The 17,525-nt window shown below is 37.1% G+C and overlaps 1 long non-coding RNA gene across 1 annotated transcript; it reads right to left on the minus strand.

The window, feature by feature from the left end:
- Window positions 1-14,576: 14,576 nt before the first annotated feature.
- Window positions 14,577-15,877, minus strand: LOC114320323 (uncharacterized). Its single transcript, XR_003649793.2, has 3 exons — window positions 15,755-15,877; window positions 15,368-15,473; window positions 14,577-14,917 (listed from the first exon to the last, which is right to left on the minus strand). It is a non-coding gene; the product is annotated as an uncharacterized LOC114320323 (long non-coding RNA).
- Between the last annotated feature and the right edge of the window lie 1,648 nt (window positions 15,878-17,525).

Consider the following 17,525-nt stretch of genomic DNA (forward strand, 5'->3'; position numbering starts at 1 on the left):
TGGGGGTACTGAGCCGATGAAAGCCGAAGCGTGGGTCTTAGAAATGGAGAAACTGTTTGAGATTTTTCCCAGCACCGACGCCCAGAAAGTGTCATTGGCCGCGTTCACCCTAGACGACGATGTACGAAGATGGTGGATGATGACCCGAGAAAGCAACCCAGGTCTGACTTGGGCTAGATTTTTGAAGTTGTTTTACAACAAACACTTTCCCCTTAGCGTTCGGGACCGCAAGACTACAGAGTTCCAAACTCTAACACAAGGCAACAGGACAGTGGCAGAGTACGACCGTGCTTTTACCGAGCTGGCGAGATATGCGCCTCACATGGTTGATGATGAATATAGAAAAGCCAGGAAGTTTGAAAGTGGGCTTCGTGGGCTGATACAAGACTGAGTTAACATGCTCAACATGCCGACCTATGCTGGAGTGTTGGACAAGGCCATCCTGGCAGAGGCCAACTTGAACTGATACCAGAACTCAGGAGAAAATCAGAGGAAGAGACAGAACCATGACAATCGCCGAGTTCCGTTTAACGTCAAGAAGAAAGCGAATGTGGGCAGCTCCAGTAACTCGAACCAGGAAGATAATGCTAAGCCAACGTGTGCGAGTTGTGGGAAACCACATTCCGGAGTTTGTCGTTGGGCATCGGGAGCCTGTTTTGAATGTGGTGAAATGGGTCATCGCGTAAAAGACTGTCTGAAGGCAAGGACTGATGACGGTAAGAAGAATGGGAGTACCTCAGGCTCTTCGCAGAGGAATAACATCGGGAGGACCCAAACGAGACAGGGCAGAGTTTTTGCATTAGTACCGGGAGATACTCAGAATGCTGAGGAAGTCGTGTCAGGTATACTCCTATCTGCTCTCAAGATGCATACATATTGATTGATTCGGGTTCTACACATTCATTTGTATCTGTTAAGTTTGCCGAGAAGTTAAATAGAGAACAAGAACCCCTTGATTATGTGTTATATGTGTCTACTCCATCTGGGAGAACTATGATGGTTGCATCCATTTATAGGGCGTGTGTCGTTGTGATTGAGGGTGTAGAATTATTAGTTGATTTAATGTCATTGAGCATGACTCACTTTGATGTCATATTGGGAATGGACTGGTTAGTAACCAATCATGCATCTATTAATTGTGTTTCAAAGAAGGTCACACTGAAACCCCCGAACCAAGCCAAGGTTACCTTCCAAGGGAAAGGAGTAGTACCCCCACCTTACTTAATCTCGTCCATGAAAGCTTATGAGTTGATCCAAAAGGGGTGTCAGGGTTATCTGTGTAGTATATTAAGTAATTTGAATGGAAATGTTGAGTTAGCCGACATCCCAGTGGTTAGAGAATTCCCTAATGTCTTTCCAAACGAACTGCCTGGCCAGTTAGTGGAGAGGGAAATAGAATTCACGGTTGACGTTATGCCGGGAACCCAACCTATCTCCAAAACACCATATAGAATGGCCCCCGCCGAACTGAAGGAACTGAAACTACAATTACAAGAATTGTTGGACAAGGGATTTATTTGGCCGAGCACTTCACCCTTGGGAGCACCAGTTCTATTTGTCAAGAAAAATGATGGTACTCTTCGTCTTTGTATCGACTACCGAGAACTAAATAAGGTGACCATTAAGAATAAGTATCCGTTACTGAGGATTGACGATTTACTTGATCAACTACAAGGGGCACGGGTCTTTTCTAAGATTGATCTGAGGTCGGGCTACCAACAGCTGAAAGTTAAAGCCAAGGATGTCGAGAAGACTGCTTTTCAGACGAGGTATGGCCACTACAAATTTTTGGTAATGCCCTTCGGAGTGACCAACGCTCCTGCAGTATTCATGGATTTGATGAACAGAGTTTTTAAGCCATACCTAGACGAGTTCATAGTTGTTTTCATCGACGACATACTGATCTATTCCCAGAGTGGTGATAAGCATGAGAAGCACTTGAGACTGGCCTTGCAAATCCTAAGAGACAGGAAGTTATATGCCAAGCTTAGCAAGTGTGAATTTTGGCTTTCCAGCATTTCATTTTTGGGTCATGTGATTAATGAAAAAGGAATCTCTATTGATCCAAGTAAGGTCGAAGCCATCGTGAATTGGCCGATGCCGACTAATGTGTCCGAGGTTCGTAGTTTTCTGGGTTTGGCCGGCTATTACAGGAAGTTTGTGAAGGATTTCTCAAGGATTGCAGTGCCACTGACACAACTAACTTAGAAAGGAGTGGTGTACGAGTGGACCGAGGATAGGGAATCTGCTTTTCAAGAGTTAAAGACGAGGTTGGTTACAGCACCGATACTTATACTACCGTCAGACAAAGAAGAATTTCAGATTTATAGTAATGCTTCACATAAGGAATTGGGTTGCATATTAATGCAAGGAGGTAAGGTTATAGCGTATGCATCCCATCAATTGAAACCTCACGAAAAGAATTATTCTACCCATGATTTAGAGCTAGCAGCCATGGGGTTTGCTTTGAAGATTTGGCGTCATTACTTGTATGGGGCTTCTTGTCAAGTTTTCACGGATCATCAGAGTTTAAAGTACTTATTCACTTAGAAGGAGTTAAATTTGAGACAGAGAAGGTGGCTTGAGTTATTGAAAGACTACGACATGCAAATTCAGTATCACCCAGGTAAAGCAAACTCAGTAGCCGACGCGTTGAGCAGAAAATCAGTTGGAAGTCTGGCATGTTTAACCTTGATTTCGGTAGAGCCGACCGTTATAGGGGAAGTGAGGGCCAGACAAATGGAAGACGGATTCCTGAAGAAAGTTGCCGATGAGATTATCACTAAGCAGAGGTCAGGGTACACTATTGAGAACCAGGTACTTAAGTTCGAAGGAAGATTATGCGTGGCCGACATCCCAGAGTTGAAAAGAAAGATTCTGTAGGAATCCCATGGTTCCAGATTTGCTGTTCATCCAGGGAACACTAAGATGTATCAAGATGTGAAACGAACTTTTTGGTGGCCGAATATGAAAAGAGAAATAGCCGAGTTCGTATCCCAGTGTTTGCACTGTCAACAAGTGAAAGCAGAACACCAGAGGCCAGCAGGACTACTTCGACCTTTGCCGATCCCTGAGTGGAAATGGGAACACATCTCCATGGACTTTGTGGTTGGTTTGCCGAGGACGCAAAAAGGCATGGATTCAATTTGGGTTATCGTCGACAGATTAACTAAGCTAGCACACTTCTTGCCTGTTCAGACGACATTCAACGCTGACCAACTTGCTGTATTGTATATGAATGAGATTGTGAGACTTCATGGAGTGCCGATGTCCATTGTATCAGACCGAGATCCAAAGTTTGTTTCTAGATTTTGGCAGAGTTTACAAAGAGCTGTGGGAACCAAGTTGAAGTTTAGTACAGCTTTTCATCCCCAGACCGATGGACAAACAGAAAGAACGATTCAGACACTCAAAGATATGCTCAGGCTATGTGTATTAGATTTCAAAGGAAGTTGGGAGATACATCTACCGTTAGTAGAATTCACTTACAACAACAGTTATCAAGCTAGCATTGGCATGGCGCCGTACGAAGCTTTATATGGAAGGAAGTGCAGATCGCCGATATGTTGGACTGAAGTGGGAGATGAAGCTTGGATTGGTTCCGAGCTAGTTCAAGTTACAACCGAGAAGATTAAACTCATTCGACAAAGGATGAAAACTGCTCAGAGTCGACAGAAGAGTTATGCCGATCAGAGAAGAAGAGAGTTAGAATTTGAAGTTGGGGATCACGTATTCCTGAAAGTTTCGCCAATGAAAGGAGTTTCCATATTTGGGAGGAAAGGTAAGTTAGCACCTCGTTACGTCGGGCCGTTTGAAATACTTGAGAAAGTTAACCCAGCTGCCTATGGACTTGCTCTACCACCAGAACTTAGTCAAGTTCACAATGTGTTCCATATCTCAATGTTGAGGAAGTATATTCGGGATCCACAACATGTAATTGATCATTCCGGGATTGTGGTTAATGACGGTTTAGGTTACGAGGAGAAGCCGATGAGAATTATTGATAGACAAGTGAGACCATTGAGAAACAAGTCGATACCGATGGTAAAAATTGAATGGAAGGAGCATTATAGCAGGGAGGCCACGTGGGAAAAGGAAAAGGAAATGAAAATCCATTATCCAGAGTTATTTGTAGAGCAAGGTAACTTAAGTTTGGAGACCAAACTCCCCTAAGGAGGGTAGACTGTAGTGACCCTCATCCCCGCCTTAGCCTTGTACATGAGCATCTATATTATCTTGGTTCGCTAAGTTTGCATTAGTGAAATTTAACTTGTTTTACCTAGAGTAAGATTCTTGTCTTGGTTTGTACATATGCGAAATTGCCTGTTAATCTTGTTCCTTCCCTGGCGAGTGTAGCCGAGGTCTCCTTCAGCCTAGAACCACCTTGGAACCACTTTGGTTGACCTCTTCCTTCGTCCTAGCGTATTGGCCGAGATGTCACTATATAGGCCGAGGTTTGCACCACCGAGGCCGAGATGTGTATCATCTATGCCGAGGTGTTATCCTTGAACCCAAGCGATCCTATTCCTAGACTGGTACGACCTAGACCGAGGTGTGGCACATCTAGGCCGAGATGTGGCACAGCTAGGCCAAGTGTTGTCCTTCCTAGCCGGGATCATTGATATCTTACCTGCCAGAGCCGATGATTTCACCCGATGTCAGCACCTTGCCAGAGTGCCCATGCCGCTTTACTTGTTGAACACCCTTTCGCCATACTTTTGCCTGGTCTGTCAGCCACCTTTTTGAGGAAACCGAACTTGTTGCTGCCATGTGTCCCAGCAGAAGGTTAAGTCTAGAACCAGACGAGAACCCATCATTTGGTATCATATCTTGCCTTTTAGAGAGAGAAGCTCTAGGAGGAAGAAGAAGTTTTAGAGTGAGAGAGTAGATCTCGAGCTTGATTACTAGAAGATCAAACCATTAGATTCGAGTTTTGAGGTTAGAATCTTAATCTACTCTTGTTGTTCTTATTGATCATCTAGTTGCATTGCATGATCGAACCTGATTTGCAAGCCATGCGTCTATGTAAAGTTGGGTTTAGAAAGAGAAAGTGGCATTCATGTGTTCTTGAAGAAAAAGCCTTGTTTGATCCGAAAGTTGCATTAAGATTCATGCTTCTGTGTTTCTTTCCATAAGACCTTCAAGTATGGGTACCCAGGTCCATGTTTTGAGTTCATAACGCGGAATCTTAGATTTTTGTAATAACAAGTTAAGCTCCTTGCATTCATGTTCTTCATGATCATGTCCTTCATGTTCTTCAAAGAAAGGGAAACCCAGATTTTCCCGACTTCATTTCCTTGAATGTGGCCATCGGAACCACACCTCGGCAAGGAGGTGCGGTACTTCGGCCAAGACCTGGTCGGTACCCAGCATGTTTCCCGAGAAGAGAAACAGTGTTTTGCTTTGGTTTGTCTTGGCCCTGAAAGAATGCCGAGATCGTTTGCATTCATGTGAAGCTTGTTTGATAGTGCATTCAATGGGATTTGTTATGTGCTTGTAGGCCTTGGATCCTTGCCTGTAACCCCGACGTTTGCAGAACTATGTGAGTGGTATTTTTAATAAAGCTATGTTATAACGTTTTGTTAAAGCTTCTCTTTGCTTGTTTTGAAAAGTACTTGTTAAGCATGAATGGTTGTCCCTATCTTGTGTGTCAAGTATTAGCCTTGGTTTCGATTAAACCCTTGAAAGTCCATACGTGCTAGGGGACTATAAGCATTTGTAGCACAATCTTGAAAGTCCGTACGCGCTATGGGACTATAAGCATTTGTAGCACAATCTTGAAAAGTCCGTACGTGCTAGGGGACTATAAGCATTTGTAGCACAATCTTGAAAGTCCGTACGTGCTAGGGGACTATAAGCATTTGTAGCACAATCTTGAAAAGTCCGTATGTGCTAGGGGACTATAAGCATTTGTAGCACAATCTTGGAAGTCCGTACGTGCTAGGGGACTATAAGCATTGGTAGCACAATCTTTGTTAACGTCATCCCCTGAAACTTGAAAGACCCTGATTGATGAAGCTTGAAAGATTTGCTAAATGAACTTGATTCATCCCATGTGTTGTTACAAGCTTGATTATGTATTGTTTTGTTAAAGATCTCGGATATCATTCATGCAAAACCTTTATTACTTGTATCATTCACTGAGTATCCAAGCTCACCCTCTCTATATATATATGTAGGTGATGAGCAAGAAGGCGCTGAGGCCTAGATATGTTGCTGATATGTTTTCGGATGTGTTTGCCGACGTGTCTTGGATTTCACATTTTGTTAGCATCTTGAAGATCATGCTTCTTAGCTTTTATTTCATTGTGTTTTGCATATGTCGGCTTGAGAAGCCTTTTGGTCAAGATGTATTTTGTATTTCATTCTATTGTATCCTAGTTGTAAGGCTATGTTAAGATGTATGGCATTTCATTTGATTTATGCACTGCTCTTATGGACTACTTAGCTTTGAATTTATTGCTTCCGCATTTGTAAGCCCCATATGTATACTCTGTTTGTGTGTGAATTTTTCAAGTTGGCCTTCGGTAAATCCCGGATTACTGGCCATCACGGAACCATTCTTCTAGGGGCAGGATGGGGTCGTGACAATTATGCTCCCAATATGGAAGCTCAAAGAAAATACTCCTCTTCCTCTAATTATGATCCCCCTCGTTGTCCACTTTTTCCTTTCCCTTCCTAGTTCTTTTTTGTCTGTTAGTTGGTTGATGCTTAGGCCCTAGCTGTCGTAACACATTAGCCCCCGATAACCGAGTTGGACATGGTTCAAATTCAAAAGTTCCATCAAACGACGCACCGTCTTTTTGAAATTTGTGACTCGCATTCAACCAGCGGCGATGCCCCATGTAACAAATTTTCCTTCCATTCTTTAAATACCGATATTGAGTACGTATGTTACAACAAGGACAAGCTAAAGCACCTTTCGTGCTCCATCCAGACAAATTTGCATATGCAGGAAAATCATTTATTGTCCATAGTAAGACCGCGTGCAATTGGAACATTTGATTAGTTTCTGCATCGTATGTCTGAACACCATTTTCCGACAATTCATTTAGTTCATCCACTAATAAGTGCAAGTAGACATCAATGTTATTGCCAGGTGAAGAAGGACCATCAATGAGCAATATCATCATCATATGAGGTTGTTTCATGCATAACCACGGTGGCAAATTATAAGGCATCACAATAACTGGCCAACTGCTGTGAGCAACATTCATTGCCTTGAATGGATTAAATCCATCCGCTGCTAAACCTAGTCTGACATTGCGAGGCTCACTCGCAAATTTGGGATACAAAGTATCAAAATTTTTCTAGACAGGAGAGTCAGTAGGATGTCTCATCTTGCCGTCATCAATTCGGCCCTCTGCATGCCATCTCATTAATGAAGCAGTTTTGGATGACATGAACAATCTTTGAAGCCTTGGAATCAAAGGAAAGTATCTCACAACCTTCTGGGGAATTCTTTGTTGCTTCTTTTTGTAATCATTCTTCTCACCCTCAAACTGTTTGTATCTAGGTGTCTGACACACTATGCAATCATCCCTACTAGCTGTCTCCTTCCAATACAGTGAGCAATCTCTTGGGCATGCATGTACCTTGTGATAATCGAGGCCTAATTCCCTAAAGAGTGCCCTCGTTGCATAGAACGACTTTGGCAAAGTTTCACCTTTTGGAAATGTATCCTTCAAAAGTTTAAGTAACATCGTGAAAGACTTGTCGCTTCATCCACTAAGGCACTTAATATGCAATAATCGAACAACAAATGAGAGCATTGAAAACTTGTGACACTCTAGATACAACTCTCATTCGGCCTCCTTCAATAAACTGAAAAATCTTTCAGTTTTCTTATCTGGGCCTAGTTCGATATTAGAACTTCCTGTCTCTTTACTAGCAAGATGAACCAAGCTTGGTGGAGGAAGTTCGAACCCCTCATATATCATTTCATTGACTTCATCGCCATCATTCGAATCACTGACATTCTCATTCAATGGCACAGACGCCGATAAATCTTCCCCGTGAAAAATCCATCTGGTGTAGCTTGGAATAAACCCATTGACCATTAAATGTTCCCCCAAAAGGTCTTTCTTTACTAGTTTGACATTCCGACACCGTTTACATGGACATGTGACTTCATTGGATAGAAGATTATTTTGGCATGCAAGTTTAACAAATTCCTTAACCCCTTCTATATATTCTGGATGCAACCTATGCTGATTTATCCAAGTTTTATCCATCGGACTTCGTCTTACGCTACAAATGTCACTGTCAAATCAACAAAGGTCAAAATTATCATTTCATTTTAATTATTCTTAACCTCAATTAAGTACCTTATAATGCATGCGACATGACACCATTTACCTCTAACTCTTCTCTAATAGGTTGGTTCATCCTACTTTTCCATTCAGGAATGCACAGTCTATATTGTAAAAAGTAGCTCATACCGCTCTATCCATCTCTAATGAAATTTCGGTAGCATCTCCCCATGGTTCTCGAAGTACACTACACAGACTGGGTGTATTGCTACACCTTGTCTAGTCTGCACCCGGAGAACATCAGGAGCTACTACACGAAATCTCTACGAGATGGACTATATTTAAGCAGTAGAACTACTAATTACAACATAGACTTGTGCTCCTGAACTGTCCAAACTGGACAATCTAAGAAGAGCCTCATCAAAGATGACTAGGTATCTCTGATGAAGATTCTTGAACGGGTCTACGGCTATTTATGCATGCATGGATAATTACTTGCTAAATTAACAACTGTCATGATTTTTGCTTCCCGGTGGTGCAACTTGAATCAACACTATCAAGCATACTAGAAGCATTTCTAGCATGAAGCATATTAATGAAGAAACTAAAAGTTTCTACAATGCTCTTGATAGATTATGATATAGAACTTCATCAAGATGACTGAGTATCTCTAATGAAGATTCTACAAGAACAACCAGTTATCCTGATTGATCACAAAGTAAAAAATTCCATGATTGTAGTTGATAGCACATTACAATGGCAAGTACTAGATATTAGGTATGCTTCATTTAGTTTGTTCTTGTACTCACAAATAAGCAACAAGTTCTCACTACTACATGAACACCCACATATACCAATATATCTTAGTAGTGTTCTATTTCATTTGTATAGCACCATTTTTCTGTCCCTATCAAAGCCCAAAAAGAAAACTGTGCAGACGAGGGTAGATTTCAAATTACTTAACAAAAAATTATGATAAACATTAGAAATTCAAAATCATAATGTTACACAAAAAATATAAGCACAAAAAATATAGACCAAGCACACTTGCCAAATAAATAATTAATTGCAAACATCCAACTAATCTCATACATTGTCACTCTGAGATCATGAGACCATCTACGTATGTGTGTATAACATCTTACCATGCTTATAAAGGTCAGCTGATTTGTCCACAAAACTAAATCATGACTGGACAAAAAAAAAAAAAATCTTTCGTGAAATTAACTATTCATTATTCTCAAAAGAGAAGAACAACTAAAATTTTAACTCCTAAATTAAAGCATATCACATGAATCATCTTAATAATGCAATCAGAGATATAATTGTCTTTAAAAGTATTTTACAGCTAACAAATCAAACATGTCCAATATATACTTGAGTGATCTTGACGTAAAAACATCATGAAAAATATAATCACCAAAAATGGAGTAAATAAACTTATGAACTATGAAGTGCCAAGGATGGAAATACAAAAAGGAAGCCACACAATTATGTAATATGTATTTAATTCTACACTACAAAAGAAAGCCTCTCCCCATATGACAAAGGCATTAGATCAAAAAATTTCTTGACTCCAAAACTGGAGTACTTTGTCAATCATCAAACTTACCGGGGTGATTACAGTGCTATAAGCAAAGATTTAACACCCTATAAGCCTCTATAATAGATATGTAAGCCATTATTAGAGCAGACAAAAATAAGGAAAATGACCAAATAGAATTAGAAGATAGAGAAACCTCCAGACATCCTTCAAGAAAATATTTATGAAGCTTGAGTAAAATCTGAATTTTCCCCTATAAAAGGAAGGCGGAGACTAGCTCACTAGCCAGAATCCCAGCTCCTTTAGAAAGAAAGGTTGTAAATCCCATTCAGCGCCATCAAAATCAGACACCTCAACAACCCATCACGGCACAATGATGTGAGGTCCAGCCATAGTTATTAGGTCCTCTAAAGCTCAAGTCGTTTTATCGGATTAAGGCATTAAGTTTTTAAAATTTTGATATACTTACATATGTGTGTGTAACATCTTACCTTGCTTATATATATATGCCAATAAATCTTCTTTGTCTTTTCTTTTCTTTTTCTTTTTTTTTTTTTGGCTATGTTACTGAACCTCTTTACAATCTTACATAAAATTCATAGAAAATTTAATCCACCACCTCAAAAATAAAAAACGGAATGGAAAGTTCATTATATTCCTCAGTTGCATCATTTTCATTCCCCTGCAAGGGCTAGATCTGAAATGTTTAAAATTACCTGGACTGCAATGTCATAACTAGTCTGTTATGCTTCTTATGTAAATATGATGAGGAATATGTTCTCACAGACGAATAGTTACAAACCAGATTCAGGACAAGAATGAAGCAGCTCTTAGAGATGAAAACTTGGATGTGCTGAAACTAGTGTTGGAAGTTCATGTTTTACGTTCTAATGAAGATTCTAATGAAAATTATAAGCACAAACATCCAAACAGATAATCAATTGCAAACATCCAAATACTCTCATACATTGTCATTCTGAGATCAACAGAGATCGATCTGGTTCAAACTCGAAAACCGATTAAGAGAATGAAAATTGTACCTGAGATAAGAGCAACAGAGATCGATCTGGTTCGAGAATGATATCGATTTTGGATTTGCGATTTGATGAAGAACAGATCGAGTATGAGTTCAAGATCAATGAAGAGCAACAGAGATCGAGAGTTCAATGAAGAGCAACAGAGATCGAGAGTTCGACGAATATACAATGCAAAACCTACAATCGAGCGAGCGAGAGAGAGAGAGTGTGTGGGTGTCTTTGATCTGGTTCGATGAATATCAGCCGAGGGCTTTGGAAGAGAGAGAAAGAGAGGGAGAGAGACCGAGCTATGGAAGATACAGAGAGAAAGTGAGAGACGGAAAGTGGACGGTGTCAATGTATACACCCAAAACGACGCCGTTCAACTGAGCTCTAAGACAACGTTTTCAAAAACGTTGTCTTTCATCCATCTATAATGGCGTTTCCCAAAACGCCATAAAAGAAATGTTGCAATAGCCCATTTTTCCTGTAGTGAGGTTAAATTAATTAAAAAGTTAACAAATTAATTATTATAAAAAGTCAACTTAATAAAAAAATTAAAAAATTAATAAAAGAATTTTGCTAACAAGGGCCCCTAAGGCATAAGTATAAAAAATAATAATAATAATTAAATAACATAATACAATTTTTATTAAATTTAATATACTTTTATTGAAATTAATATATATTTTAACATTTTCACATATTTTGAAGGCATGTTTTACCTAATTTTTAATATGGTTTTGGCTTCTTTCAAGTTGTGAGTATTTGGTTTTGGTAGGTCCATTTTTAGACCAATTTCGATGATTCGAATCATTCACTTTTTAAGACTCGTTAAGTAGAATATTCATGTAAAATATCAAGATGATTTGATATCGATAGTTATATGTTTAAATTATATTTGTTTTACAAAATGGACGATGAATATAATTTCAAGAACAACTATACATTTTTGGTGGTGCTACATGGACTAATTAATATACATACTAGTGTACTAACAAGTGTTTTGTCATCATTACAAACCCTACATGTTATACAAATCACAAGTACTTAAAATCTCTAAAATTATGTCACATCATCTGTTAGTATACTAGTTAATATATTAATTGGTACATATAACATTATTTATACATTTTTTGTAATACAAATTTAATCTAAACATATAGATATCAATGTTTAAACGTCTTGATTTTTTATAAAATGAACAATTCAAATTATCAAAATCTATTTTAATATAAACTTATCAAATTCAAATACTTCCTTAAATTGAGATGATTTTATGTAACTGCTTAGAGAAAAAACGACATTGAGGGTAGTGCCACCGATTGGGAGAGAACAAGACAGAATTGAAATGAGCGCTGATAATAAATGTTCAAAGAGACAAGCTTTAAAGTTGATATGTTTAAGAATAATACTATACCTATTAATTATCGTATTAATTAATAATATGTCATAATTTAAGAGATTTTTAATATTTATAATTTATATAATAAATTAATTAATAATAATATTAAAACTAATATTAATATATTAATTTATATATGCAGCACACCATCGTATGTTTAAACACCACAACCTATTTGCTGTGAAATGTCTGAGAGTGTCCTAGTACAGAGTGCATAAATGCATGCTTGCATGTGTCAACGCATAACACTTGAAACACCACAACCTATTTGCAACCATTTGAGAAACAACGTAAACAACGTGTGGGAAATTATTAATAAATCTTAATAGTTAGATTTAATTTTTATTAAGTTTTATTAAAAATAATTTTAATAAAATTATTGTTGAAAATAACTTTTTGTAATATTTTTTTTACATATGTCGTTAAAAATTAAAAATTTGTGATTTTTTTATTATTATTTTTATAAATTGTTGTTAAAACTTATAATTAGATACGTTTTTCTGTAACGAGTTTTTCAAACGGTTGCTAAAACTTATAATTTGTGGCATATTTTGTAGCAATTTTCAAACTGTCGTTGAAAATTAACAATTAGTGACATTTTTTAATAGTGTCCAATAAAAAATACCATTAATTCTCACAAGACCTATTGAGTGATAAGTCCACCTATTAGGACTTACACGTAAATATTCCAAACAATAATTGTTACATCTATTTTATTTTTAAAGTTTTTGTTAAAATTTACTTAATAAATTATAACAAATAAACGATTTGAATAATTGAAATAAAATTTAAAACAAATCTCATTGAAGGAACAATCGCGATTGCTGTGCAAAGGCTGCAACAATCACTCCATCTCTCTAACAAGGCTAGTACATGTTATAATTGAAAAAAGTAATTAATTTTAAATCACTAATAAAATTCGAAAGAGACTAAGACCAACATATGAATACTTGTTGAAAGCACATTTATTGGACATGATCACTATTTACAATTTTTTTTTCTTACTTTTCAAGTGTATTTTAATCCTCATGCCATTAAATTCTTCTTTTTCTTTGTTCTCCTCATATGTGAGAATGTATGTGCACATACACACGCTCATAATAATAATACTAACAAATAATAATAATATTAATAAACTAAAGTTTAAAATTTTATAAAATTTTAGATTGAATATCAAAATGAAACCTTATTTTATTAGATTTTTGAAAAATTAAAACATTCAACAATAATTTTTTTTTTTTAAATCTTAAACAATATATTAAGTGATTTAAGAATTGAGCTACCTCTGATAATTATTATTATTTCAGATAGGACCTTTCATAATTATTATTAGCGAGAATAACAACCCAATGCATGATTGGAGTAGAACAAAACCAAAAAAAAACTTGGTTTAGTGGCAAAGGCGTTTGACTTTTTTGTTGTTGTTTGGTGGGACACATCATAGATGTCCTGTGAATTAATACTCGAATTGGAATAATAAGTCAATAAAGTTAAGGATAAGAAAGGTTGAGAGATTGATTCCCACTTGTGGTTCTAGCAAGCACTACAACTAACCATAACATCAAACTTTCAATGAGATTTTCTTTTGAAGATTTTGTAATTACCATCCCTTTAAAGTGGGGTCAAACCTTACTATCTTAAAATTATGAGAAGGTGTCAGAGAAAATACTAGAAAGCAAAAGGGGTAATTATTTTCTGCTCAATCTTACATGCCACATTGAATAATTTTTTTTATAAAAAAAGAAGAAGTTTGTGAAGGCTAGCTACCTAACACTACAAGAATTAACACTTTTAGCAACAAAAAAATTGGTCGCTAAAAGTCTATTTTTGGTCGGCAAAAGTTATTCGCGACCAAAATTTTTGGTCGCTAGTTTGGTCGCCAATTGAGGGTCGGCAAAAGTAATTCGCGACCAAAATTTTCGTTGGTCGGCAAAAGTTGGATTTGCCGACTAAATTTTTGGTCGCTAAATATTTAATTACCGCGACTAATTTATTTTGTCGCTAAAACACTTTGGTCGCGGAAAGTGATATTTTCCCGACCAAATTTCTTAGTCGCCAATTGTCACATTTCGCGACCAAAAAGTTTGGTCGCCAATTATCACATTTCGCGACCAAAAAATTTGGTCGCCATTTGTTACTTTTCGCGACCAAAACTTTTGGTCGGCAAAAGTGAGTTTCCACGACCAAGAGCTGTTTTGGTCGGCAATAGATGTATTTTTTGCGACCAAAACTCTTGGTCGGCAATTATCATTTTTTGTGAAAAAAATTTATTTTGGATGCCGCGACTAATAAATTGGTCGCCAAAGTAAAAAAATAATACACCTGTATATTTAGCGAATTCATAATCAAAACAGGACGAATTCATAATCAAAACAGGTTTTATTATAAAATTTTCTATATCCAAGTTTCAACACATAACTCAGTAGCAGCAACATTGATTCCAAAAACAAGGAACGATTCACAAAACCCTATTCTAAACCCCAAAAACCAAAAAACAATTCATTCCAACAAAAATTTAACATAATCAGCATCAATTTAAAACAAAAGAACATCTGGTGTTAACAAGGTTGAGTATTGTTGTTCTTTTTTATGTAGGGCATCCAACTCCTTTCTGGCCTCTGCAAATCTCTCTTTGTCGTACGCGTCAACAAGGTAAACTTCACCAGCATCTGCCCTATGGATGAGGCGGTATAGACTACCCCTGTCCCACAAAATCAGGATTTGTGCAAAGTTAGCCTTCCATTACTTGCTTTAGATAGAAGTAGTTCAAATAATAAAATAATTCAGGAAGCAAATTCCTAAATTCACAACAATTTTGACTGCATCCAGCAACCCCTCTCTCGTTGCAGTATCAACCCATGTGAGAAGGATGGCAGTGGCACAGCCATCAAGACTGCGGGACAATGCATTAGGAACTAAAAAATGTCTTTACCTTCGTAGATATTCTGTCACGATTGACTAATGTGGCCGTTGTGTAACCGCACCAATGAAATCGTATGATTTACTTAATTTGAGATTCAACAACTCAAATCGGATTGTTTTGGATAAAACTCGTATCGAATTGTATAAATCTAATTGTGAATCGCAAGATTCTAACAACCATTGATTTTAGAGATAGGAGAGAGAGATGTAATGGGAAATCAAGATTTACCTGATAGATGGGTGCTCTCACTGAACCAGATGTTGCCAGCAGTCTCTTCCCATTAGCATCTAAAGCCATTTCATGTCTATGTTCAGAGTTATCACGATTACAGAACCTACATAATGGAATAGACTCAGGTTACCAAAGCTCCTTATTCATACTCATATATGTATTGAAAGAGTCACATGCAGCAAGATATAAGTGGCAGGGTTGTTTCTGTACTTTCACAATATGACTGTCCCAAAAAACAAAAGGTACAGATTTGACAATGGGCTTCACTTAAGAATTAAAACCACACCTTCCATCAATCTTGACTCTATTAAAATTTCAACTAATAGTAAGCCTAAATAAACGATAAGGTTACCATAACATTGAAGGGTTAAGCAATTCAAGTACCTGTTGTAATTTCTTGACCAAAGAATTTTACCTTGGTTTTGCAAGCTCCATTCAAATATCTGAAGTAGAAGCTAATTTGGTGAGATTACACATATATGGCTAAGCATAAGAATATAATCCAACAAGCTACCTAAAACAAATAACAAAATTGCTTACTGTTAAGAACATGCAGAAAAATTACTGTTAAGAACATTCGGCACCTTCAGAACTTTAAGTGATGTACTTTAGTTCCATTATTGTAAGATATAGAGAAGGACAATAAAATTGCTTACTGACCTAGTTACCTTGTAAAAGTCATTAAAAACTTCCCTTTTCACTATCTCACTGTGAATCTCAGCAACACCATTTACAACAAGGGCAGCCCACTGGTTACAAACATTTTAAGGGAATTATGCAATTACAACCATATTAAGCAGACACTGTAAGGGCAGCCCACTGCTTGAGTGGTTAACATTCAGCCAAACAACCTTGAGGTTGTGGATTCGAATTAGAGGGCAGCCACTATGTACATAATGGTCAGAGGTTTGGTCTGTATACAGTCCACCCCTCCCAGACCCTTATTAACAGACTGAAAAAGTAAAAGCTAACTGAAGGGCACAAGAAAACTCAATGGAAAATGGCAGTTCAATTCGATGTTGTCTAAGAAGGATTTAGAACACAGGTGCATGTGAGTTCAGTAAAACAATGCAAAGAAAGTTAACATGTATACTATTACATAATGTCAAATCAAAGCTACAGCCATGAAGAAGGTACCTTTTAGTTATCTCCCAAGCTTCCTTCCAGCTCAAACCTTTCACGTCCATCAATATGAGATTTCAGCTCCGGGATGCAGAGTGTTGGGTGAGTATCATTCATTTGTACTGCAACCTTGTTGGGAAAGGTATCCCAGTTCACTGGTTCACTAGATCTCGTCTCAAATCGTGCAATAATATCTTGGAGAGAAGCAGAGCAAAGTGTATACTGTTGCTTCAACCTTGTAAAAGATATTTTATTAAACATGTTATTAAAATGTGCAGGGAATTTTTAGTGAAAAAAATTTGAAAATTTAAAATATTACACTCATTTTTAAAAATGTTAATTATTATTTGTAACAAAATAAAAAACTGTTGCTATTAGTTTTCAAACAACTTTTCTTGACGAATAATTTTGTCACTAATGATATAGTTTCAACAAATAATTTCGTCACATTTGTTGAATATTTCGTCACTAACTTGAAATATTTGGCGATAAAATTGTTTGTCATTGAAGAATTTTTTGTGTTCATTTTAGTGACGAATTTTTTTGTCACCTTAATTTATATCATTGGTGAGGATCAATTTCGTCATTAAAACCTCTTATCTTAATATTTTGTGATGAAATATTTTTCTCGCCAAAACAATTAAAAATAAAATTTGATTTAATTATAGTGACGAAATAAATGTCATAGAGGACGGAAAATTCAACATTTAGAGATGAAACATTTCATCGCCAAAAATAAAGAATAGGCGATGAGACAATTTTTCGTCACCAAGTACTTTCTGCGACGACAAATAGACGACGAACGTGGTGACAAAAATTTTTCGTCACAGGTCCCTTTGGTGATGAAAATTTGATGTTTGGAGACAAAATCAATCTGTCACCAAAGGTTTTTTTTTTTGGTTGTAGTGGCGGACGAAATATCCGTGAAATGAAAGTTTGAAGTGTTTATGCATGTGTTGTATAAATTGAAAATAATTGAGTTGTAGTCTCAGTTCGGTTGTTGTGAAATACTGAAAATTGACTCATGAATTGA

This window comes from Camellia sinensis, chromosome 9, assembly GCF_055761805.1.
Source record: "Camellia sinensis isolate YWXY chromosome 9, ASM5576180v1, whole genome shotgun sequence".
Taxonomy (NCBI): domain Eukaryota; kingdom Viridiplantae; phylum Streptophyta; class Magnoliopsida; order Ericales; family Theaceae; genus Camellia; species Camellia sinensis.